Source organism: Vulpes vulpes, chromosome 5 (genome assembly GCF_048418805.1).
Source record: "Vulpes vulpes isolate BD-2025 chromosome 5, VulVul3, whole genome shotgun sequence".
Lineage (NCBI taxonomy): Eukaryota > Metazoa > Chordata > Mammalia > Carnivora > Canidae > Vulpes > Vulpes vulpes.
The window spans coordinates 25,904,833-25,931,707 of NC_132784.1; the positions used below are offsets into that span (position 1 = coordinate 25,904,833).

Below are 26,875 nucleotides of genomic sequence, written 5' to 3' on the forward strand. Positions count from 1 at the left end.
CATTTGGAGGGCAGCCCTGGTGGCTCAGCAGTTTAGCACTGCCTTCAGCTTGGGCCATGATCCTGGAGATCTGGGATCAAGTCCCACATCAGGCTTCCTGCATGGAGCCTGCTTCTCCCTCTGCCTGTATCTCTGTCTCTGTCTCTGTCTCTCTCTCTCTCTCATAAATAAATAAACAATATCTTTTAAAAAATTAAAAAATAAAACCATAAAAAAAGAAATTCACTTGGAATGTAAATAGGTGTATATAATATACCTTGAGTTCTTTGCCAGAGAGGTGACATGTAAAGTAAATATTACAGCAAAATTATGTAATAAGAAGCATACTGCATTTCTTCGGTGCTATACAATTTACAGTAGACTCAAAGGACGGTGTTTATACACAGCCCTTACAGGAAAAGCAAGACAGGGGCAAGCAGAAATAAATTAAGTATCTGCCATTGATTGTCACGGATAGCACCAGCTTATTGAGCTAATACTTTATTAGTGTGCTAAAGCTTGGATGATGATGGTCTTTTTATTGTTTTTGTGGTAACTCTTTATTTTAAGTATCTTATCATTATGAATTCATTTAGTATTGATTGCAATAGCACTGATCATAAAGAATTAATTTGGCCTTACCATGAATATCATATGCACTTATATAAGAGTTTGGCTGTAATTCAAAATTAATTAATATGGTACAATTTTATTGCTTTTGCAATTTTGCAATCCTTTTAAAGGCATCTAAGGTATTTTTTTCCGCAGGTAGAACCGAGCAGAAGATCTACCTAAGGCATTTTTTGTCGAAGGACAACCTCACTTAACAACAAATGGAAGACCTACCTTAAAAAAAAAAAAAAAAAGTTCTTTATGTCTTAAAATATTTGCAATTTCAGCCCCAGAATTCAGCGCTACCAAAAGACTAATGCTTTGAGCTGTAGAAAAACGATCATGTCTGCTGGGTGTTCCCACTTGGTTGGCATGGCTAGGATGAGCAACATAGCTGAGGGTTTATCTCTCCTCAGTATCTTGTCTCTCACCAAAGATGACTTATCCCTGTCAGAGTGAAGGGCCCCCAGCAAAGGGACTCCATTTACTCAAAATGATATTGAGTTACCAGAAGGTACAATTCAGGACATACTTCTAGCTAGTTGAGGTTATTGAATGGAGGTATTAGTGGGAATCTGGTGAGATTCAGAATCTAAATCAAATGGCACGCGTCTGGAATGCCTGTCTGTGGCCTTCAGTTATAATCCACTCCACTGTTGCTGCTGCTGTTCTGAATGCAATTACAGGAGCACGTGTAGACCTACTGGGACATCATGCTACAGATGGCCGGCCTTACACATATCTGGACTAGGGTGTCATTCAAGGACTGCTACTAAAAGGCACCAATGTCTTAAAATAATCTCTTCCCTCCACCCCCTCAGTGTTGAGAAAGTCTTTGAGGCTTCTCATCATCCCTATGTAAAATGTAAATGTCACTTAGATCCAATAGAATAATCCATTTACCCACCAGGAATTTATCATTAGGCAATCCAACGTACACAATCACTTTGACTGAATAAAATACTGAAATTGTAATAGGGAGGTGGGAACTTAGAAACGATCTGGAGGACTGGACACTGCCCAAAAGACAGCCCTTGTGGGACGCCTCTGTAGCAGACCCTAGAATCCCAGGGACCAGAGAAGATCCCGAAAAGAGGCAAAGAAGCACAGAGAACTAAAACAAAATCTTGAAGACAAAATTTTGGTCAAGGACGGTGTAAGAGCAGCCAATTAGCAGGCCAGAGAAGAACTAGGGTGGCTTAGCCCAGGTGGAGTCAGCAGAGAGCAGCTGGGTGCTAGGAAACTCACAGAGCCCTGGCAACAGCTCAGGACTCCCCGTTCTCAGTGGATATGCTAATGAAAAATGAAATTAGAATACAAAGTAGAAAGTCAGCTGCAAAATTGATTCGGAGGGGGGTATAGGCCTGTACCCCTAATGACTTAGTGCCTTGTCAGAGCCCAGCGCCAGAACAGCAGATACGGGCAAGGCAGGACAACCCAAAATGCAGAGTAGAGGTGCTTGAGGCACCCCCCCAAAAGAGGAAACCTGTTACAAAGCATGCTAAAGATGCCAAATATCAAGGGACAGTCCCAGCATGATCAGGGATCTCTGGGATATTACCATGAAATGTTTCATAGGATTCCTAAGTCTGCTTTCCTGAAAGCATCTCTAGCAATACTAAAACTTGGCTTTTCAAATATACGGCACTTGCAACTTTCAAAGGGACCCTTAGAGGAAATCCAGCCCCATCGTCAAAGCCAGTTTCCCCGACAGCTCCTCCAGGCTGCCAGCCCTCGCTGTAGGCGCTCTCCCATCTTCGAACTTCCACTGTGCTTTCTCTTGGGGAAACCATAAAAATAGAAAGAAGCCACACCTTTCGTTGGCCCAACGCTTTCTTCCAGTGGTGCAGAAATGTAATTATTCCCCTTGTCTTAGGTAGTAAATACCAGAAGTTTTTTAGTTGGTATAAACAAAGATTGCCCTACTCCTTCTGTCTGATACCAAAAAGGTATATAAGGGTCTATTCTTATCTTCCTAATTACTGATATTTTCTTCGTGTCAGTTAATAACACACTGCAAATCAGCTAACACAGCTGCTGAACAGAAGCTTCTGAAGTCCAGAATTCGCCTGTCCCATCAGATTAGTTAAAGGTTTCAGGAAAAGTGAAGACTAAAGAGAAACCAAAGTAATTTGGTCCTTAATACCTCAAATTAGCATGTCTTTTGATTATAGGTGCGTCAGGGTGTCTTCAGCTGCCCCCCTTCCTGCTAAACACAAAGTTCAGCATCTCAGAGTGACTATGGGAGCGTCTGCAGTCACCCTTAAAAATTAGCAGAGGATGTCAAGGGAGGTAAGAGGGGATTCTTTATTTGTGCTATGGGAAGCAATAATGGAGATTTACAGTTCTTCAATATAGCATAGGATTTCCCAGAATGCTGACTAACGGAACCACTCGGAGGTTTATTGATGCAGTGCTGTATTGAAAACACCGGTTTATTAATAAATAGCTTCATGAGAGTCTAAGAGGCAAAAGGAGATAGCAAATGATACCATGGCACGAAAAGCAGGAGGACCGTGTGAAGAAAGCGTGTGGCTCGAGAAATGTGACCAGGAGATTAACTGCAGGGATCAACTTAGAAACTTAAGCATTCAGGGAAAACATTCAAGTAGAGTCTATGCTAACAGAGCCCTTTCCTTCTGTTTGCAGGTTTTACTAGCCACAAATGTCTCTTAGCATTTCCCTCCCTGAGGAAGACAATATCAGACTGCCGGCATTCATTTCTTAAAATTATACTGGCAAAAAGATAAACAAAGCTCAAGATATAGAAATATATTTTACACTGGAAAAAAAAGAAAAAAGAAAAAACACACGCTGAAACCAAATCCTCATATTTCTTGGCTCACAGTAGCAGGCTGACTAGTTACCCAAAATGAGCTTACTACAAAATCACTCTGTTCTCACCACAGGCACAATTTACCAACTGGGTGCAACAGACACCGGGCTGGCTCCTGAACTTCTCTCCTCCAATTAAGCTGCACAACCTGTTACCATTTTGCCAATGGACTGTATTTACTTAGGTTCTGCACAACTTGCCAAGTGCTCGCTCGGTGGAATTCCCAGCAAAGAGAAAGGAACAATTGGGGGAAATTTCTGTTAACATCCTTTCTTTTAACTTTCCATAGCAGAGGGGGATGCAGCAACGTAGAGCAGATGTGCAGAGACCAAATGCTCTCTTCCTCATGATTACGGTTGGTTATACCTGTGGCTAGGCAAGCTAATTCTGCTGCAAGTGGGCAAGAGAGGGTAGTACTAACGTACAATGTGTGGTCCTGGAGGCTTTGTTCCCACGTAATAGGGTGCTTCGTTTCACAAGACCTGGCATGTGGAGAAGAAAGCTGAGGTGAAACAAGCCCATGCAGTTGGAATAATGGGCTATCTCCGTGCGGCTCACAGAGTGCCCGAGTTCTCAGCCATGTTGACATAAATATCATGGAATTTATTATTTGGACTTGGCAAATAATGATTCTTTCTACTTAATGTGCTCAGCGACTCTGCACCCGATTGTTTTCTGCCATTTGAGAACGCCCGAGGATGTCATTAAAACTACGTGTATCAATAGTAAACCCTTACAAGTAGTTGACTAAATGAGCTGTTATTATCTTTGTCTCTGACAATAGTGTACCTTTTTTACTTCATTTATCAGTAACTAGGTGTAGTCGATTGCACTCCGGTATTGATCCCAATATCTATACCCGTCACAGACTACCTTTCTTCAAGGTCATCGTAAGGTCGGGTTATGATCAATATGAATTGACTGTCTGCAAATAAATTTATGTAGCTGACATTATGGCAAGTAATACCTTCTTTCAAATTAAGGTGGACTACTCTGTGAGGCCTATGTGTCTGAAACATTAACGGCAGCAGCATCATCCAACTCTGCATAATGAACTAGCCTCGCCATAATTTACAAGTCCTCTTTGAAAAACTTAAAGCTGCATGGGCTCCCCAGTAACCATTTCTAAATAACACCTGCAGAGTTTCAAGCTTCGAGTTTAGCGGGGATGCTGATTATGTTTTCCAAGGGATGGTATTTTCCTAGGGAGCCCCTACGTGCGTTCGGATTTTCCAATTTTCAAGTCTCATTTCTGTCATTGCTATTTCAAAGTTCGGTGGAATATTTAGTCATCCTGAGCAGAGGACCACATCTGATAAAACCAACTTTCTTGAGTAGAAACAGCACCATCAAAATGTAGGGTGGATTCCAATGCCGTCTTCCTACCATGGGCCCCTCAGACTGCGGGGAGACGCGCTTGTGATCAGCCTGTTAGCCACTGGATGTCACTGACGCTTACATAAATGGAGCTTAAGGGGCATTTATCTGACTGTAAAAATCATGACTTCAGTAGAAAGCAGTTTAGCTAGAAACATTTCACTCAGGCAATTTCTAATTTCAGAAAAATAGGCTCATAAAGCTCACAAAGGCGATACCCAACTTCAAGCGTGATTAGTTTCAGTTGTTTGTTTCAGCTTTAACTGGGATATGAATAAACAGCAAGTTTTGGGGGTGCATTCCATTTTGACAGCATCTGCCATTCTGCTTTTAAAGGGACACTACCCAATCAGGTTTGTGACATCCTGAAAGGCTTATCAGCAAGTCCAAATCATAAAACAGTAACTTAGGAAATCCTTTTAATTCTGTAATTATTGCTTTTTTGTTTAACACCGCGCTCTACATTTAACCGTTTTCATGAGAATATATTCTTATTAAAATCAAACGTTGTTTGAAGCCCTTAAAATGTACTTCTTTTGGTATAAATGATTTGGATTCAGATTTTAAACAAGAAATTGGGCTTTGTAAAGCGTAATTAATGATGACAAGTGTCAGAAAAACATCATCGAATGCATTATAAAATGGCTTCCACCATAAAATCCATCCTCAAATCAGATTATGGCAAAGGAATAGAATTTTCCTTGACTGTTTCATGAATTCTCTTTCCAGGACATATCAGGGAAACCAATCAGATCTATCAGTAGATGGTCTACAGTGTAAATATGAAAAGATGCAGTAGATTGGAAAGTTCTAACGAAATAAGGATTTATCTTTTGTCTTGAATATAGACACAAAGCAAATGTAGTATGTGAGTGGCTTGGAGAAAAGGCACTATATAAGAGCAAAGAATTATGACAAATGACATCGCAACAGACATGCTGCCATCCCAGAGCTTGAGCCATTTGAGAAGCTATTTTGAATTAATAACGCATGCCATCGTGATTACATTTGCTTAGCAGAAACATTTTAAGAAATAACAGCCTGCAAGAGGAAACTGAAACAATAGTTCTCTATCTTTATATAACATATAATTGCCATCTCTCTTCAGAGAAAAAAGGTTCAAAGTCCATAGGAACTAGAGTCTAGGTTTTTATTTTTAAGTGACTATATATCTGTGCTGACATCAAAATAAATGTAATATCCACCCCCTCTCAAAAAATTCTATTACTAGAAATATAAATCCATGGGGACCAGATCACCCACTGGTAGCTCACATTGTTAGGGCTGAAGTGAGGTGAGAGGGGGTGGCAAAGCAACTGAAATTGAACCAACTTTTTGCATAAGGAACCAGAGAAGGCTAAAGTGACGATGCATGCACACTCTCACCCCATTGTCATCTCTCTTTACCAAAAACCCTCTTAAAAACACACGAAAATACACACATGTGTGTTATCTGTTGCCAAGTGGGTTGAAAAGCAAAACTCTCAATCCAAATAACGGAGGCCAAGCAAATATGCCCTAAACTGCTCATAGTTCAGGTAGCAGGGAACACCTGGAATCACATCTTTAGGCAATTTGGTGCTTGGCAAAAGGCAGAAAGACAACACTGTAAGGAGTTCCCTCAGTCTCACTTAAACTATGTTTCCACCTTAAATTAAAGCAGCAGCAGCAGTAGGTAAGGTGGTCAATGCAATTAAATTCAAAAACCTGAATGTATTGAACTTTCTGCAATTATACATGGGTCATCTCTGGACAATATGTTGGCCATCTGGTAGCATCTGTGCTGTTCCCTCTAATAGAGTTCCTGCTGTGGCTCGAGGCCATGGCAGGCAGTGCTAAGCAGGTCACATGTTGTGTCTTTCAGCCATATTTAGGTCACAATTTGGGATGGGAGGAGGCAGGAATTATCTTTTTGCACAAAGGCAATAAAAATGAATACTCCCTTTTAGGTATCTTGTGTTTTGTAGACAGGGAGACAGTCACAGTTTTGTTCCATGCTTCGTCCTAAGGTGTGCAAAAGATAAGACAAAATTTCAGATGCTATAGGCTAAGCATTTGTCTGTATGTTTTCTTTTCCCACACACACACACACAAAAAAAAAATTAATTAAAAATGGGTCTTTGTAAATGATGGCATATCAGGTTTTGTTCGTTTTGGTTTGGTTTGTTTGTTTTACTAAGGGAAGGGATAGAAGAGGGAATTCAAAATCTATTAATTAGTATTTAGATAATGGATGGAATGCAGAATATTCTAGAATGCTAGTACATCCTAGAAAACTTTTCTGTTTTTCTGTGGGAGGGGTGATAAAGAACAGATACGTACCTGTCTTTCAAATAGGAGGAGTTGCAAATTGTACACACTCATATTTTACCTTCCTCCAGACAGTTATTGAGAGCTCATGTCCTGTTAGTGGACTCACAAAGTGTTAAAACTGAGATAGACAGTGTTCCAATGTGGATCAAAATCTCAGCAACACCGAGAAACACAGTGTTTTTTTCCAAAGTAAGATCATTCCAGACATGTGAATATGAAATAACAAGTCCTATTAAATCTCACTTTTGACATCGGTATTAAGTTTGCACCTGGCATATTTAGCATTTGCCCCCCCAAAACATGCACATTTTGAAAGTATGAACCTTATGCGTATTATCCAAGTTCACTTGATATAGATTTTAAAATGCAATATGGACAAGAGTCAAGTCCGACATAAGCAATTCCAGTTTGACATCAATTAGTGAGTAGCTTTTACTCTTATAGACATATTTATAATGGAAAGGAGTGCATTTAGACTTTAAGGTCCTGCCAACTAATCAATTTGATGAACTAATTGATAATAAATGTTAATTGACAACTAACAGCAGTCAATTAATTGCATTTCAAATGCAGCTCCAGGAAGCTGAGTTGAACATTATTCTACCTCAAGCTACTCAAATAATAGCTCAGCTATGACTTTGCAACAGGCCATAAAGGTCAAAATGGGTGAGCCTTTTCTTATTAGGGGGTTGGGGATCCCAGAGCACAGGTTTCCAAAAGCAGGAGCCACTCATACCCAAAGCTCCTCTCACTGCCCCTGCACTGATTCTCTTTTTATGAGGCAGATCACCGGCCTCGTGAGTCTCCTCTGGCATTCCCTTTGGGGTGCGATCTGGAAAGCCAGGACTCCAATCCGAAGAAGCCATTGGTCCTGCCAGTTAGATAATCTGTCCCTTTGACAGAGCCACTTAACTAAAAGCTAAACGTACATCTGAGGACGGTTCTGTTTAGCGATGTGTCTTCGTAGTGGGAAAGATATGCCCCATTTCCTAACTTCCTACAATTAAAGCGAGTTAAAGAACAAGTGAGATGGACAACTGGTGAATATGGTACAATTCAGTCCCTAAGAAGGCCAACTGTTAGATTTCAAGGCTTCTTCATTTTAGTCCACTGATGCATACAAAAAGCCCTACAACCTCATCTGAAAGCTACGCCCGGTATCCTCAAAAGGGAACTCATTTGTATGTGTAATAAAGGTCTCACCGGCCTTTTGGAATCCAGAGCTTGGCACTTCCTCTTCATTTTGCCTACAAAGTTCTTTCCTCTCTGATCTCATGAATCCTGTCTTTACTTCATTCAGACTTCTGCGCACATGTCACCACCTCAGAGAAGTCCACCCTGGCCCTTCTACCTCAAACCTACACTCATTCCTTTGTTCACATTCTATTCTCTAATATTGCTCTACTTCTCTTCACAGCTCATTTCTCTAACTGGCATTACATAGTCTTTGTGTTTATCTATCCCTGATCTCCCTCACTTAAATGTGAACTCCGTTGGGGAGGGACTTGGAACTATTCATTGTACATTCCCGGTGCCTAAATATTGCTTACAGTGGGTCCTCAGTAATATTTATTGAGTGGATGATACCATTCAGGAAATCAAGCCTCCAAGTGAACTGTTATGGTTGCATCACTTCTGGCTCAAAGCAAACATCTAAATATGGTGGAATGGAAAGAAAACTGGAATGGGAGAGAAGACAGCCCAACTCCATCCTTGTCTGCATGAGCCATATCACTTTGGAAAAATGACTCCACCTTACTTGAACTCAGTTTCCTCATTATAAAATGAGGGGCCTTGACAAGATGATTTTTTTTTAAATTCCTTCTCACTCTAAGTTTTCTCTGATTTTGTTATTTAATTTGTCCTATTTGGAAGAAAACAATTCTCCATTGTTCTTTCCTGGCTACATTCTCTTTTGGGAAAAAAAATACAATAGAATCATGTGTGTTTTATAAAAGTTGTTACCTCAGAAGGCTTTATGGAGTTAGAAAATGTCACTATAAAGTTAAATAAATGGCAGCTGAGGGAGAAATGAGTAAGGAATACAGGGAGGGGCTAGAAATTTTAAATGAAATTTCAAGTGAGACGTGAGATTTGAAGAGACAGTTGGAGCAGAGAGAGCCCTCTGACAGAGAAGAGGAGAACTTGGGGTCAAAGTACTGTAAGGGGAAAATACAAAGGTAAAATGGGCAAAAAAACGATTGGGAACTGTTTAAAATTTTGGACTTCAAGCAATCCAATGTAATGGAGTGGTTTAATTTTAAGGAAAGAAAAACAGCCATAATTCAGAAAGAGATGGCGAAACAGTCCCCGAAGGGGGTGTGGGGGTAAGGTCCGGTGGTGATGTGAGTGGTGTGAATGATAACCCCACACATTCAGACACTTCAGACGCATCTGAGAATAAATAAATGTAGCTGGAATCAAAGCTTCTGGCTATAATGACATGGATTTTTACATTCTTGTTCCTCTTTCTTGAATCAGATCCAAGCCAAACTCCCTAAACCCCTAATATGCTGACCAGAAAAACTCACATTTTCCCTCAGAAATGTTAATCAAAGGGTTTAAACTTACCTCCTTTCAAAGCCAGTTGGTTGGGATCTTCCCAGTTTTATCAGTTATCCCCCTACCTGCCTGGATCTGTGTTTTTGTTTTTGAGGGGGAACAAAAAATACGAGAGAAGCTGGTATAGTGACCTAAAGTCACTCTTTCATCTTCCTTTTGTCGAAATGATACGCAGATACCCTGGGGTAAGGTGGGAAATCCTATTCCAACGGGATGGAGTCATAAACTCTTATGGAATGTCATTGTCACGGGCGAATTCAGATATTATTTCAATAAACTCCTTTGAGCAACATAATCTATGAGTTTATTAAAAGACCCTCAGGTTTATTTGGTGGACTATAAATAATCTATATGCTCTTTCAAACAAAAAATTCAAATGGCAGCGCAAAGGCATTAAGCTTTCCCCTCAAGTTACATTAGGAGTGGATCTGTTTGCTGCCAACGCAGCCTCCTGATACGCTAGCAGGGGCTGGATCGGTTCCTAATGTAGCTCTATGAGAACAACAACTGCATCTGGATTTCCCACAGCCTCTGAATGAGTGGTGGGTGAACCAGGGTTCAGAAGCACACAAATAAGCTGAGGCTATTTCTTTCCGCCTCGTCAAAGGGGGCAAGTGAATTTCATTTGCTTCTCCTTTGTGTCCCTCCACAGAACTCTTGGTCACCTTCTGAAATTCCCTTTGCTACCGAACAACTTGGATTCTCTTCCAGCCAATGCTACAGCCCCCCTGCCCCCTGCACTCTCTCTCTCTCCCTTGCTGCCCTGTCCCTTCCCTCACTGTCTGGGCTTCCTCACTCACACCTACCTTTCCGTTCTACCAAGTTGAATAATGACAAATAAAACTTGATAATTTCCTTCTCCCCTAGAATGCAATCTTTGAAATCCTCTTGGGGTGCATTTTATGGATTCTGAAACACATAACGTGCTTCTCAATAACCTGAGGTCTCGTTCAAAAGCTGGTCCAGATTCAGAAAAGACACTATCTTGAAAATGTTCTCTGACAGGAAGAGTTTTGTGAAAGCAGGAATCTGACTGCTTTGTCTTTGCATTTCCTACCTAACCTAGCCCCTCTGTTTTGTCTTACACAGAATGAAGCAAATGCATGAATAAACTGGCCATTTGGGGATCAGCGGAGGGACATGACAACATATAAATACATTAATAAATAACCCGGAGGTAGCATCTGAATATAAATAAATTAGTAAAAAGTATCAAAAAAATGCATTCAAAAGGTAAAGTTAATTATAAGCAGTCAAGAAAACACTTGGGGCTGACAGACTAGAAGCCTTGGGGGAAGAGGGATGACACAGGGCAAAGACGGACCCAAGTCAACTCTGTTGTAAATGGAGATAATGCATCAGAGAAAGTGATAGTTGGAGCAAATATCCAGAGTATTAAATAAAAGGAGATGGCGAATTCAAATGGAAAGCTGGTATAAAAATATTAACTTTGAAAATAATGTCATTGCATCACAAAAGAAAGACTTAGACCTACTTTTTCCCAAAGCAGTTTGTCCTTTCCTAATTAGGATCCCATGCAGTTACTGCTAATGCATCCTAATTCATCAGTAGTAAGTGGGCCTGATTCTAAAGTAACTCTTCCCAGTGGCATCAGAATAGAATTCTTGGGAGCAGAATAGCATATTCTTAAAAAAAAAAAGCCAACTAAAAATCTACTTCTGAGAAACAAAAGAGTTAAATGTTAATGAATATGAACTCCCTGGAATTGACAGGTACCTGGATCAGGTGTGTCAGTGGGTACACACTCAACTAACTGCAGGATCGCTCTGTTGTACTCTGGCTTTTCTACTGCTTATTTCAAGTACAGTTTATGGAACCTCTTGTTCCCATTGCCAACTTATGTTTCCCCCCAGAGTTTAATTTAATTTATTAAATTTATGAATTTTATAAATGCATTAAGTAACAACAGACTAATGCCTGTTGGAAAAAAATCTCAAGTATCAGCCTGTTTCTAAGGAATTAATTAATTACAGGACTGATTTTTGACATTGATCTGTACCCTTCAAAAGATGAGATAAAGGGACATGCAAAAAGAATCATGAGAAAAGGTATTTGCATAGTCTCAAAGTATTATTGCTTACAATGGAAAAACATAGTAAGTTTATGAGGGAGAACTCCAGAAAAATACTACCTTAACCAAGTGATCAAAGTTAATATCACCAGTTATGAGTCATATCCACATCGATACACCTCAGTATGATGACTGAGAATACAATCTCATTTCTGTAGTATATTCTTACCAAAAATGCATAACTTCAACTTCATCATTGTGAAACATCAGTCAATTCAGAATTGAGAGACATGCTACAAAAAAAAAAAAAAACAGCCCATCAAAATGTTCTTTAAAAAAAGTCAACATCATAGAACACAAGAATAGACTGAGGAATTGTCACAGAGTGGGAAAAAAATCAATAACCCGACACAATTAAATACAATGTGGGATCCTGGATTGGATCATGGAGAAACGGGTGATACTTAAATATGGACTGTAAGGTTAGCAAAAGGTGTCATACCAATGTGAATTTTCTGGTTTTGATCATTGTACTATGATCATGGTCATTTTTGCAACTTCTCTTTAATTCAAAATTATTTTAAAATAAAAAGTTTTGATAAAGAATATAAAGTCGAATGCAGGCAGTCTTTCATAAACGTTTTTAAAGCAGAAATCTTATATAATCAATGATTGGGAAGGTATATGAGAAAAGAGTATGTGTAACCAAGAATTTTAAAGTCTATTGGATTTGTTATTAGGGAAAACTGAGCTTGTGTTATAGAATGGCATTATTAAATATTTATAAATCTCCATCTATACTTGGGAGAAAAAAAATACAGACTTTAAATGGAAGCCTTCATGGCAATTTGAGAAGTGAACTTTCTGTCACTAGTTCAGAATTTTATTCCCTGTGCTCAGAGTGGCTTATGTCTACTGAGTAAAAGAAGGTATGAATATTTTCAGAATGACTTCTAAAGTCGTTGTCTTAAAAAATTAAATAAAATAAAAATAAAGTCGTTGTCTTTTCTATACCTGTGGACTCACTGAGACCTACCCATACACCACTCCAATCTTCAACACTCCCTAGCCCTAAATACATATTTCCTCCACCGATTACAGGTTATGAGCTATCCCCCCAAAACTAACATGCCAGAAAACTGGAAGCCATTTCAGTAATATTACAAATTATCCCCATAACCTCAGTCTATTCATGAGAAAATCATCCAACAAATCCCCATTGAGGGACATTCTACACAATGCCTGACCAATACTCCTTTAAAACTGTCAAGGTCAACAAAAATGAGGAAAATCTGAAAAAGTGTGAGAGCCAAGAGGAAAAATCTGAAAAACTGTAGCAGTCAGGAGGAGTCTAGGAAGACATGACAACTAATACAACGTGGAATCCTGGTTAGGATTCAGAGAAAAATGACAATAGGAAAAAGCGGAGGAAATCTGAATAAACTATGGACTTTAATTAACAGTAATGTACAGCTGACTCTCAAACGACACAGATTTGAACCAACGTGGGTCCACTTATACACAGATTTTCTTTTCAATAAACACATACAGTATTGCAAGCATATGTTCCTTATGATTTTCTTAATAACATTTTCATTTCTCTAGCTTTCTTTATTGTAAGAATATAATATTCTGTTTTATATAACACACAAAATAAATGTGAGTGACTGTTTAGGTTATCAGTAAGGCTTCTGGTTAACTGCAGGCTATTAGTAGTTAAGTTTTGGGGGAATCAAAAATTATTATACAGGGCATTGGCACCCTTGACCCCTGCATCATTCAAGAGTCAACTGTACAAATATCGTTTTACCACCTATAACAAATATACCATCCTGGTGTAAAATGTTAATAATAGGGAAAACGGGTATGGGATATATGGGAATTTTCTGTATTATCTTTGCAATTTCTTTGTAAATCTAAAACTATCTTTAAAAAAAGTTTAAAGAGGTCAATGTAAATAAAGTACTTTTAATAACTCACTTTTAGGAGTGCCTGGATGGCTCAGTTGATTAAGCATCTGCCTTCACCTCAGGTCATGATCTCAGGGTCCTGGGTTTGAGCCCAAGTTGGGCACCCTGCTCAGTGGGGAGTCTGTTTGTCCCTCTCCCTCTGTCCCTCACCCTGCTTGTGCACTCTCTCTCTAATAAAAAAAAAAATCATTAAAATAGTAATAATAATGTCATTTATATAGAAATATTTTAAGCATATATAACAAATTTCTCTACTTCTCTAAACAGCTGTTTAAATCATAATTTAATCTTTTCTTTAAAACTAGAGTACAGGAATGCCTGGGTGGCTCAGTGGTTGAGCATCTGCCTTCGGCTCAGGGTGTGATCCAGAGGGTCTCAGGATCAAGTCCCACACCGGGCTCCCTGTGGGGAGCCTGCTTCTCCCTTTGCCTGTGTCTCTGCCTCTCTCTGTGTCTCTCATGAATAAGTAAATAATAAATAAATAAATAAATAAATAAATAAATAAATAATAAAAATAAAAACAGATCAATAACATTGGAGTACATTATGAATATCAGTTTTTATCCCTTACTATACTACAATTATTATTTTTTCCTGACAGTCTGAAGCCAGTGTGCACTTCTACTGCCTGTTTTAGCAAAGTGCCCCTGTTAATATACATCAAGTATTTAGAAAGGTGCCTGGAACATATAAAGTTTACAGTAACATTAATATTATATGAAGATAATTGTCATTCACCCAATGTAAGCAGATTATAAGCTTTGGATTTTTCTCGTGACAGTGAACTAGTTGTAATCCATCCATATTCGCTCTCCTGGTTGCTGTTGTGACCAAATATCGACATTAGTGAAGGTCAGTCAAGGTAAGAAATTAGGTCTTTGAGCATGGAAGAGTGAAGTCAGATGATCTAAGAGGAAATTACACCCCTATTTTAGGTCCCACTGGCTCCATCAAATAAGCATAGGGGTCCACCCATATCCCTCTGCCTCACTACCGCATACTCACACCATCCTCTGTCTCTCTAGACTCTATTGACTTGCCTCCATTCCCAGAATCAAAAATAGATCAAAGATACTATGGAAAACGGACACCAAGTCGCAAAGTACCAGTGAGCTGACAGGTTGCTTGGAAAGGTGACTGTATACTTACTGCCTTTCTAAACTTTCTATCCAACTTCCAAATGTTCATGACCAAAAACCCTTGAGTCAACTGCATGGAGGAGGTCATGGGGGACCAGTGTGGGTCACTCTCAGGCAACGCTGGATTGGAAAAATCCTTGCAGGGCATTTATAACTACTCCCTGCCTGACTCCTATCCTGCCAATCAAAAATGAGGCAGGCATCCCCTTTTGGCAAGTGGCCAGAGGAGGGTGCTCTGTTGTTAGGGGAAGACCCTCCAGGAAGAGAGGGAAACAGACAAATAAGGATCCTCTTTACTTTCCATCTCCCTTCAAACCTGCAAGTGGAGCCGTTGTGGTGTTTCTCCTTTTTTGTCTCATCCTGTCACTCTCTAGTCTTTGAACAATAGAGGCAACAATGGTCTTGTCTAAATGATTTCACAGGCTATTATTCAGACACTCAACTTTTAACATTTCAATTTTGTCATTCTGTTTCCACACAAAAGGTGCACTTCTACAGTATAATGTTCTCAGAATTATGTCAATGAGCAGTAATGGCTTTTAACATTAAGTTGATCATTAACAACTACATTATCTGAGGCATAATCAGTACTTGAGCCTTTTGTGAGATTATGACACTACGGAATTTGAAACTAATAGGAGGATGCACTCATAACAACATATACAAATATTTACATGGTAATAAAAGGTTAGGAAAAGCAAACATCTAAAACAGTATACTGAGTAAAACTATGAACTCACATTTTATTTACCAAAGGTGAGTCTCCAAAGGAGAAAATAGATGAGCAATATCTCTTCAACAACATGTCTTTGTTCATAAAGGTTTCCATATTGTATGCAAACACTCTATAAAGGTGTAATTTCAGTGGAGCTTTATCAGAAGGGCATATTCCAAAATGTTTGTATTTTTAAGGCAGTGAAAAAATAGAAAGGGGATTCTATGTTCTAAGTTTTATTGTATCTTCTCAAATTTTCAAATTTTTTGGCAAAGAATGCTTATTGACAATCTTGGGGTATTGTTTTTAAAATTGTTTCATTCTCCTTCCCCTACCCCACCCCTTCTCTTACATAAGAAATCACCCAGGGATGGGACGCCTGGGTGGCTCAGCAGTTGGGCGGCTTCCTTCAACTCAGGTCGTGATCCCGGGGTCCAGGATCGAGTCCCTCATCGGGCTCCTGCGAACAGCCTGCTTCTCCCTCTGCCTATGTCTCTGCCTCTGTGTGTGTGTGTGTGTGTGTCTCATGAATAAATAAATAAATCTTAAAAACAAAAGAAATATTTAAGAAATCACCCAGGGAAGAATTGTGTGTATTTGCCTACAATCCAATGGTTGCAACCACGCGGCATCACAATGGCATTTGAGACACAGGAGAACAACCACAGTGGTGACACCAAGTTCTGAAGCCTGGAGACAAGCCCAAGTCTGAATGGACCATGTCTTATGTATGATTTTGGATCTTGATTCGAATTCATTAATTGTAAAGTGGAAATATACTTCATCAAAATATCAAGCCAGTGCTCATATAATCATAAAAAGTAATGCATACGCTATTTTTATCCTTTGAAAAAGTAATCAAATTTCCAGAAATATTTCCTATGAGAAATTTCTAAATCCAGAAATAACTTAGTACACAAAGAAGTTTATCTTGACATAACTTACAACAGTGATTATCAAACCAACCTAAATATCCAGAAAAAGAGGAATGGTTAAGAAACCATTTTCATACACGATGAAAGATGGCATAGCCGTTTACCCAAATAATAGTAATAAGGAAATTATTTATAAAATTAAATGAAAAAAGACAATTACAAAGTTGGGGAGAGGGAAGTGTCAACCACTATGCATAGAAAAAAAAAGGGGAAATGGGTTGAAAGAAGAAAATGTACCAAACAAATAGTGTGTTTTTCTTGGTAGTAGTTCTTTCCTATTCTTCTTTCTCCTCTGTACTTCTCTGTATTTCCAGATTTTCTCCTAAGAGGACACATTATTTTTTACAACTAAAAAAGGATGCATATTTAACCCTACTGTTTAGTTGTCCTTATTGGACAATACTGAACCAAATATACATCTAACAAGAACAATGTGCAACAACCATGGTGTTAATCCTCCCAAACGTTGAAAAGCAGTCGTTTGATCCAAAAATACAGAAACTTTGTGCAAAAGGCATGTGTCATTTGTGTGACTTCATCTTGGCCCCAACTCTTCCCTTCGCTGCTTGGCCTCATCCTCACTGATAAATCAGTATGCAGAAGGCTTTGCTTCAGCTCACTCTGTGTGGAGGGAGCTCATTTCAGTACACACTTACCTTTTCTGAGCCTGTCTCCCAACATCAACACAAGAGGTTTTATTTAAGGAATGGAAGTAGCATATTTTGAGGAAGAGTGGACAGCTTTTATTGCCTCCTTCCAGGAACCAGAGAAGCATCTAAAAGAATGCATGTGCTCTGACTGCAGGGAGGGAACCTGATATGACAAGTTGTGGTGCAAGAAGGCAGATGGACAGGAGGGATTGTTCAGCACACACTCATTGCTCCAGTCAAAGACTTCAACTTGCTGACCTTTGTATATGTCTCATTCCATCTGTCTCCCTTTGCCTGATGTATTTTTTTTAAGATTTTTTTTTATTTGTCCATGAGAGACACAGAGAGAGAGAGAGGCAGAGACATAGGCAGAGGGAGAAGCAGGCTCCCCACAGGGAGTCTGATGCAGAACTTGATTCCAGGACCCTGGGATCACATCCTGAGCTGAAGGCAGATGCTCAACCACTGAGCCACCCAGGCGTCCCCAGACACTTTATGTATTATTTCTCCCTCCTGGAATACTCTCTTATCCTAGCATTCTTACTCAAGCCCTGCCTCTATTTTTCTTTTAAACACAGCCCATTTAAAAATAATACATATGAGAAAGATAGATGGATATCTCACTTATAGTCCTGCTTTTGCTCCCAGAGGACTCTTCCAAAATGTTCCAACTGAAAACCCCACTTCAACTCTGTAATTTTTCTTACTATTTTTCATTTCTCAATTATATATTGGAAAAATACTGATATACAGAAGTACTATGCCAAAATTATATTAATAAAATATGGGTGAGGTTCATTCTCTTGGATATATTCTTTAAAGCTTCAAAGATATAGGAAAATGTTGTGAACTATAAAACACAGGGATAATGATTTTAGTTATGACTACTTCTGAAGTTCTGAGAGTTTCTTATATGGATGCATATTTAGCTCTGTTGCTCTTTTCTGATTTTCAATCAGTATTTCTTCAAAATACTTAGAAAAATAAAGCATATGTTTATCTTTGATATAAGGAAAGAATAAATGTACTGAGAAGATGTAAGAACAAATCAACCCAGAATCCATGGGTAGCCAGCCCAGCAGAACACAAGTCACTAAGCAGCAACTAGCAGCTTCTTTGAAGAACAAATCAGTTTTTCTGCTGATCAGTTTAATCACTTTCTGTGATAGATGGAAAAGACACATGCACAAACAGGATATCTTTGATATCATTTTATCATCTTCAGGAAGCTTTTAGTCTCTGACTTCTACAGTACTGGTCAGAGTTGTCAGCAGTCCTGAAACACTTACCAGAAAGTGACCATCTACATCCCCCCTGAGTGGCCCATATTTGCATGAAGCTCACATTTCTCCTGCACACAGAATCCCACTTCCTGTCACTCAGTATGTTTGTCCTCTCTCCATTCCAAGAAGCTAAGCCATGGGAAGGCTGTTCAGTGATGCAGTACCATGACCTTCTTTCTTTCATGATACCATTAAACTATGAGTCGGGTACTATGAGATTCACTAGCGGAAAAATCATAGTGCCCTCAGGTTATTTCCAAAAATTATCTCTGTGTTATTTATCTATCGCTGCATAACAAATGGCCGCAAAACTTAATAGCTTCAAACAATGAAAATTATTTATCACAAAACAAAGATTTTGTGGGTCAGGACTCAGTAACCTCTCAGATGGACCATTCAAGCCTGAGACTTCTCCTGAAGTCATAGTCAAAATAATGACTTGAGTTGCAGTCACCTGAAGGTTTGACTGAGGCTGAATGCTCCGTTTTCCAGCTGGCTCATTCCCATGGCCGAGGAGTTGATGAGAGGTTTCAATTTCCCTCCATTGTGGCCTTTCCAGAAGGCTGCTCAATAAGAGGATTGAGCTCTCCTCAAAGCGATACAGAAGAACAAGATAGGAGCCAAGACTTTTATGACCAAAACTGGGAAGACCATTATTTCCACTGTATCCTACTGGTTACAGAGGAGTGACTCTATCCAATATGGACAACGACTCTGCAAGGGCATGACAACAAAAGGCAGAGATCACTGAGAGTCACCTCGCCATGGCTTGTGAAACCCTCCATCAAGATATGGAGTTGTTCTTTGACCAATTAGAATCTTTTATGTGACCTATGAATGTTTTGACCAAATGAATGCAGTGGAAATGATGCAATGCCAGTTCCAAGTCAAAAGTCCTTTAAAAAGGCTGGCAGTTTTGTTTTCTTGCCTTTTGGAGCCCTGAGCCATTAAGTAAAAAGTTCAGGTTACACTGCTAAAAGGATGGCAACATGAAGATATATTGACACATCAGGCATATGTGTAAAAAAGGCCATTTTGGTTGATTTTTCAGATGACTATAATCACATGAGAAATTCTAATTAAGAATCACCAGCTATGGGCTGCCCGGGTGGCTTAGTGGTTTAGCACTGCCTTCAGCCCAGGGCCTGATCCTGGAGTCCCGGGATCGAGTCCCACATCAGGCTCCCTGCATGGAGCCTGCTTCTCCCTCTGCCTATGTCTCTGCCTCTCTCTCTGCCTCTCTTTGTATCTCCCATGAATAAATAAATAAAATCTTAAAAACAAACAAACAAACAAAAAGAATCACCAGCATCACTAACTCATAGAACTATGACACCTTATATAATACATTGGTGTCTTTAACCCCTAAATTTTGATATGGTTTGTTATGTAATGACAGGAAATCAGACTACAGTTATACAAGTTTTTGTTATTCATTTTTGGTATTTTCTGCACAACCTTTACATCACAACACAAATTCCGCAATAGCAGGAAACATACCTAGATTACTACAATGGTCACCTAACTGTTTTTTTACGTTATTCTTGCCCCTAACTTTCCACTCCCCAAATAGCAGAGTGACCATCATTATAACATGTATTAAAGTCTTTTCTGATCCCCAGACTAGGCTATGTTTGTATTATATATTATCATTGCTGTCTATATATCTATTTCATAATATTCATTGGACTGTGTTTTTAATTACAATTTGCATAATCACTTTTTTAATGTTGGCATCCCTCACTACAACCTAATCTCTGATAGACAAGGCACATAAATCTCTTATTCATTGGTCTAGCCCCACTTTTAAGCACAGTGCCAAAACATAGTAGGTGTTCAACAAATATGTGTTGAATGAATCATTTTCAAAGTATCTGTGCACTTTACTTGCTTTTGTAATAGAAATTTCTTTTTTAATGCTTTTAGTTTGCTTCTTTGGGCTATGTTCAGTGGCAAAGAAAAAAACAAAGCTGATTAATGTTATAGATAATTTTTCACAGGTTTCTAGAAATAGGCCATGAAAATAACAACCTGAAATGTTATATCTACTCATCTCTATTTTTTTAAGATTTTATTTATTTATTCATGAAAGACACAGAGAAAGAGAGAGACAGAGACATAGGCAGAGGGAAAAGCAGGCTCCATGAAGGAAGCCCGATGTGGGACTCAATCCTGGAACTCCTGGATCACGCCCTGAGCCAAAGGCAGATGCTCAACTGCTGAGCCACCAGGTATCCCTACTCATCTCTTTAAATCATTGGGTTGACTTTGGATTCCCTTTAAGCAGAGATATAGCCAGTCTTTATTGTGACCAGGTCTTCAGATTCTACGCAGTTCATCAATGTAAAATAAAAAATAGTTTGCCCACTCTCTTCTTCCAGTTCTTATTTGACTTTCTAGATTTACTATAATATTGCATTTTTCTTTAAATACTGATTTTCTACCTTCTGTGTTGCACATTTATATTTACTAACTCATTTAGACTAAGAAGAAAAGATTCTCCAACTCTTTCCTTCAGTGACCTTGGAAAGAATAAAGCTTTGGCTAATAAAATTATACCAATCCTAGAAAATCAAAATCACTACCCAAAACTCTTCAACACTAATAAAAAATGGAGCCAGACAGACTGTTTGGTAGAGCATATGCTAATAAAGCACAGAAGTGGTTAAACACAAGGACGTTTCCCTCTATAGGAGACCAAAGGCCCAAATATTCAATAACAAAAATTTTAGCCATATGTGCACTTATGTAGAACAGATTATTAATGATTATCCTCCATAAATATAAGAAATGAATTACAATAAATCTGAATAATTTTAAATTATTTTTCTGAAATCACAGCCATTAGACAGTGATGATCATTCAGTGGAAATATTCATCAAGATACATGTATGACAGAAATACCAAGTTCATTCTGCAGTGTCAAGGGGAGGCAAATTCTACAAATGCTTATATTCAAAAAGATTTTCAGAGTCATTACATTTTTTTGGACAACACTTTTAGCCTTCTTTTTTTTTTTTTTTTCTTACATATGCTTCTAAATCTGTGTTTGGAATCCAAATTTTAAATTTAATTACAAGCAGAAGAAAATGCCTACTTAACATGCAATTTAGGCCTAAATTACCCTTAAATTTATAGAGATTCATGGAAGTTTAAGGTTGGAAGTTTTTTAAAGTTTATCTAACCCAAAGTTTAATGTGCATCAAACAGCTTCTCCAAAGGCAGACCACCGGGTACCACCCTCAAAATTTCTGAATTTACGGGTCTGAGGTAAAGCTTGAGAATTTGCTTCCTCAAGGAGTTCCCAGGTCATGCTAATATGACTGGCTCAGGGACCATGCTTTGAGGATCACTGAGCTCACCCACCTTTAAAACCTATAAATAAAGAAATAAAGGCCTAGAACACTTGAAGGAGTGGTTGCAGGATTCTGCTATAATCAGTGGCAGAAATGACATGAAAGGGCAGAAGGAGGATGCAGCATTTCTACTTCCAAGTAGAGTTGCCTTCGATTCGACTTTCCCAGCGTGAGGTGTACTCAACACCATTTGAGGTGTTGATGAATAAGCCAAAGAAAAAATAAGTCACAGCAGAGGAAGAGTGAGGGCAACTTAAACATCCTCTCTCCCAGATGACCAAATTAAAGACATGCAGGACCGCCCCTAGAACGGGATGATTCAGGTATTTCTTTGCGGCCACTACTCTGCTTTTGAAGTTCATTTCCCTCTAAACATCTAAGGACTTACTTTGCATTCTTACATCGCAACGTCTTTGTTGATAACTTTTCAGTAATTCCATTACGGCAAATCACAGGGCTGTCAAATCTTCAAGGATCAGAAGATCACGAGTTGACAAGTAGCAGATGCACAGAAGAAGTTTTAAATAACGTGTATTCATTCCCCATGTGGAGCCAAGTAGAATACCTATTACTCCATGATAGGAAAAACCAGCCGGGAAGTAACAAAGAATGGAGTTGTGCCACGATATTTACTCTTTCTCCCACTTTTATTCAGTGAAGAATCAAAGAATTCAGAAGAAAGAAAACTCTTAGATTTTCAAACAAGCTGTTTCTGTTTAAGGACAGAAGTTTCTGTTAAAATTTAGTATAATTGTGATGTCACTGAGCACAGAGAAAGCTGCAGGCAAACAGAACATTCTCATTGTAATACCACTACTGTAGGCATATTTGAAACACTATAGCTTCTTCAGACTATAATTATAACTGTTTGTTGCTTCTGTGGTTTCAAAGATAATAGAAGTTGTTCGCAAAATTTACACAACACTGATGTGTTGCATATAAAATGTAGACAGTCACGTGTAAAATATCCCATTATATATTTTCTCATAGAGAGAAACAGCTGAGAAACCTACAGACCATCAAATTATGACTCCAGTGTTTCATTACAAGCAATTAGACTCCGGAACCCAAAGGTACAACCAAAATGCGTGGTGTAATTTGGTTAATACCATTGAAGAGCTGGGTCACAGGTGTTTGAATCTGTAGAAAAGAAAAATCCTAGTTGGTATAGGATATTATTACTCTATTGGTTAACTACTTCTATAGGCAGAGCATCAAAGGTGGAGCTAGGGTGAAAATATATGTTAAGTATTTCATGTTAAGAAATTCAAAATTATACCCATTCTTTTCACTGAATGGCTACTCTGTCTTAGACACACTCCTTGCCCTCAACGAAATCAAACTCCAGCCGAGATGTGGGTGTAAATTTAGTCCTTTGTCAAACACTGACCAGTGCTGTAAAGATCTCAATACAACCTGTTAGTAATATTATAGAACAGAGTTGCTTAAGTGTTCCAAGGATAGGGAAATTAGGAAATGAGCACCAATACATGACACGGATCTGAGTTTAGAATAATTAAAAAGTAGTTTCCAATGAGAAAAGAAAGTCACCTGGTGGAAGTTAAAGTTATGAAAGACAGGTTATCCCTCAGAAGATTGTGCTAAGGAATTTGGACAGTTTCCAGACAGTAGGGGCCACGGAGGGTGTTTGAGATCTATGAAGCAGAGCAATTTCTTAGAAAACTCTTTTGGGAAACATAGCTTAAAAAGTGGCAAAACATGAAAGACACCTTTTTGTAATGCCTGAATGAGCTTTTGTAGCAATAAAGGACTACCCAGGAACCAATCGCAAAACAATCCAAGAAGTCAAAGAGAATTGTGGGGTTTGGGTTGTTTTTTTTTTTTTTACATTTTTTAAAATTTAAATTCAATTTGCCAACATATAGTATAACATCCAGGGCTCAGCCCATCAAGGGCCCTCCTCATTGCCCATCCCTCAGTTACCCCATCCCCCCATCCACCTCCCCTTCTGCAACCCTTTGCTTGTTTCCCAGAGTTAGGAGTCTCTCGTGGTTTGTCTCCCTCTCTAATTTTTCCCACTCAGATTTGGATGAACTTTTAGCCTGAGGTATCTGCTGGTGACCTAGAACCTACATTTCAATGAGTCATGCTTTAACAACGTGACGCAAACCTGACGCCAAGGCAGGAACACAACAAAACGAATAGGAGGAAACAAAAAAATAACAGCAGAAACAACTAAATGAAAGTTAAAGATATAATATGGAGGAGCATCAATAGAAGGGGAGGTTAGTTCTATATTTGGGACTAATAAGGAACAAATCTCTCACAAAAGCAATCAAGAAAGTGAAAGAGAGAAGAACGCAATATATACAATATGAGGAATGAAAGGGAGACTTCATTAGTGATGCAGCACATACTAAAAAGATTGGAAACTATCATATCAACTTTACCGCAGTAAATTTGAATGATTTCATGAAACAGAAAATATTCTAGAAAACCATGTAGCCAAATATGCTCACAAAGACCCAGAAAAATCGAAATCACCTTAGAACCCTCTCAATAAACCAAAGAAGTAGTTAAAAATTTCCCACAAAGGAAAACATTTCCTTGAAATACTCCTTCTAATGCATTCAACCAAGCTGTCAAGAAGCAGATTATCCCACTTTTTTAGAGATGAAAAAGAGAAGAAATACTATCTAACATATTTGGTGAGACTAGCATATCTCTTACACCAAAACCATGAGGAGTCAGTTTGAAACAGAAAATCATGAGCCAACCTCACATGAAAAAGAGTAGCAACAAACTAAATCCGGGAATATACAAGAAAAGATAATACGTTATTACCAAGTTGTGATTATTTCACAAATTCGAAGTTGATTCAACACTAGAAAACTATGCGATTACTTCATTATACTAAAAGACTAGAGGACAAAGTCAAAATCACCCCAATAGGTACAGCAAAAGCATTCACTGTAATGCAGCCACCACTTAGAATAAAATTCTTTGCAAACCAGGAATAGAAGGGATCTTCTTTAACTCAATAAAGAGTATCTACAGAAGCACCTAGGACAACAATCACACAGATTATCTTTAAAACCAGGAATGTGACAATATTGCTTTCTACCACTACTTCTATTCAACGTTGTACAGGAGATTCTTAGAATAAGACAAGGAATGGAAATACAGTATATAATTTCATTTATACACCACTTTTAAAATGACAAAATCAGAGACATGGAGATCAGACTAGTGGTTAGCAGGGGTTAAGAAGGGGGTAAAGACGAGAGGGAAGTTGAATGTGGTTCTAAAGAAACAACACGAGCAGCCCTTGTGTTGAGATGATTATGTATCTTGACTGTACTAATGTCAATTTTCCAGTTGCGATATTGTACTATATTTTTGCAAGGTGTTACCAATGGGGAAAACAGCATAAAGAATACATGGGATCTCTGTATTATTTCTGCATTTAAATCTACAAATATCTCAAAATAAAAAGTTTAATTGAAAAAAACTGATTTTTCATGGAACTTAACAAACTGCTGCTAAAATGGATACAGAAAAGCAAAGACGCTAAGAATAGGCTAATGGGGCAGGGACATCATCAAAAATGGCAAATTAGGAACTACCGGGCTCCATCCCTTTTCAAAAGCAACTAATGAGCTGGCAAAAACTGTCAGAATGAACTCTTGAAGAACACGGAAATCCAATCAAGAACTTAACAACCAGAGGATAATTTTGGTGAAGAAAGAGACTGCTGCTTTGGAGGGAGAGCGTGCCGTGGCATTTTCAAGTGCCTCTACTCCCCTCCCCGTGCCCCTCAGATCTGCAGCTTGAGGACTAGCCCATACTGTACACATTCCTCATGCCCTTTGCTAGTGACAGAGGGACCAATACTGACCTTAATCTCAAAGAGCTGTTCTTTGGGGTCTCCACATGTCTGGCAGGTTCCTCCATGACCAGTGTGAAGACTTCCCTTTGTTTCACCCAATTTGGAGCATTCCCAGGGCTGGGGTGGCTTTCCCAGGCAGCTTTTGCAAAGCATTTAAAGGCATAGGTACTGGGCAGGGCTTGGGCAAGGGAAATACTGGAAACAGGCGATGGGTAGATTGAGAAGTCTGGCAAGGCAGAGGATGGGAAAGGGGATAAATATAGGATAAGGATTTGAACAGCTTCCATGTAGACCAGGGAATGACACACGCATGGCCAGGTTGGGATGTATGTCAGAGGCTTCAGAAGACCCAGGCTTCCACTGCTGGTGAGCCTTCGATCTCCACATGAGTGGAAACTCTGGACTAAGGCGGAGTTTTAAATAGCAGGGCTAAGCATTGAAGGACTGCCCTGACACGGAGCCCATCTACAAAGTAATTTGTAATGCATATTTGGTCTGTAACTCCCACTTTTTTCTCCTCTCCCCTTGCCCTATATTAGTTAGAAGACAAATGCGAAAAATAATTATAAATATGTTACAGGGTGGAGATGGAGCTCTAGATGAATAATGTTTTTCTCTACGACTAAAGAATAGTCTGAAGAAATTTTTACCTAAGGAATAATAACCAGTGGAGGAACTTGACCTATCAGATTGCGGGACTTATTACAAATATATAGTAACTAAGACAGTGCCAGCTTAGGGATCCATGGAGATAAACCTATAGACCAGAGGAATAGGACAGAGATTCCAGAACCAATCTACACACCTAGGTGGAAATTTGATATAGAGAGAACTAGTATTGCAAATCAGTGGCAAAAGGATGAATTTATCATCAGCCTATGCAAGGACAACTGATGATCCATATGGGGAAAGAAGAAACATGGTGGTATCTTTGAACAATTCAGGATGAATCACAAACTTACATGGAGGAAAGCAAGACTTTAAGCCTCTAACAGAGTATATAGGAAAATGTGCTTAACACTTCAGGTAATAAATAATTTTTAAAGTAAACAAAAACATAAACCAAAAGGGAAAAGAGTGATAAAGGATTGCTACTGTCCAGAATAAATTTTGAAACCCTATGAATTAAAATGAAAATGTCAAATGGCCCATAGAAATGGGAAAAAGATATAATGAATAGTTTTTCACAGAAGATGAATGGAGACTAGGTGTGGGAAAAATTCCTCAATGTCAGTAGCAATCAAGGCAATGTCTATTAAAACTACC

The 26,875-nt window shown here is 38.8% G+C and overlaps 1 long non-coding RNA gene across 2 annotated transcripts in view; it reads right to left on the reverse strand.

Moving 5' to 3' along the window:
- Nucleotides 1-25,746, reverse strand: part of LOC140598981 (uncharacterized) — a 45,598-nt gene extending 19,852 nt beyond the window's left edge. For both annotated transcript variants that reach the window (XR_012001506.1, XR_012001505.1), the window contains exons 1-2: nucleotides 25,619-25,746; nucleotides 11,941-12,004 (exon numbers count right to left, since the gene is read on the reverse strand). This is a non-coding gene — a long non-coding RNA (uncharacterized lncRNA). The remainder of the gene's footprint in view (nucleotides 1-11,940; nucleotides 12,005-25,618) is intronic.
- Nucleotides 25,747-26,875: the final 1,129 nt, after the last annotated feature.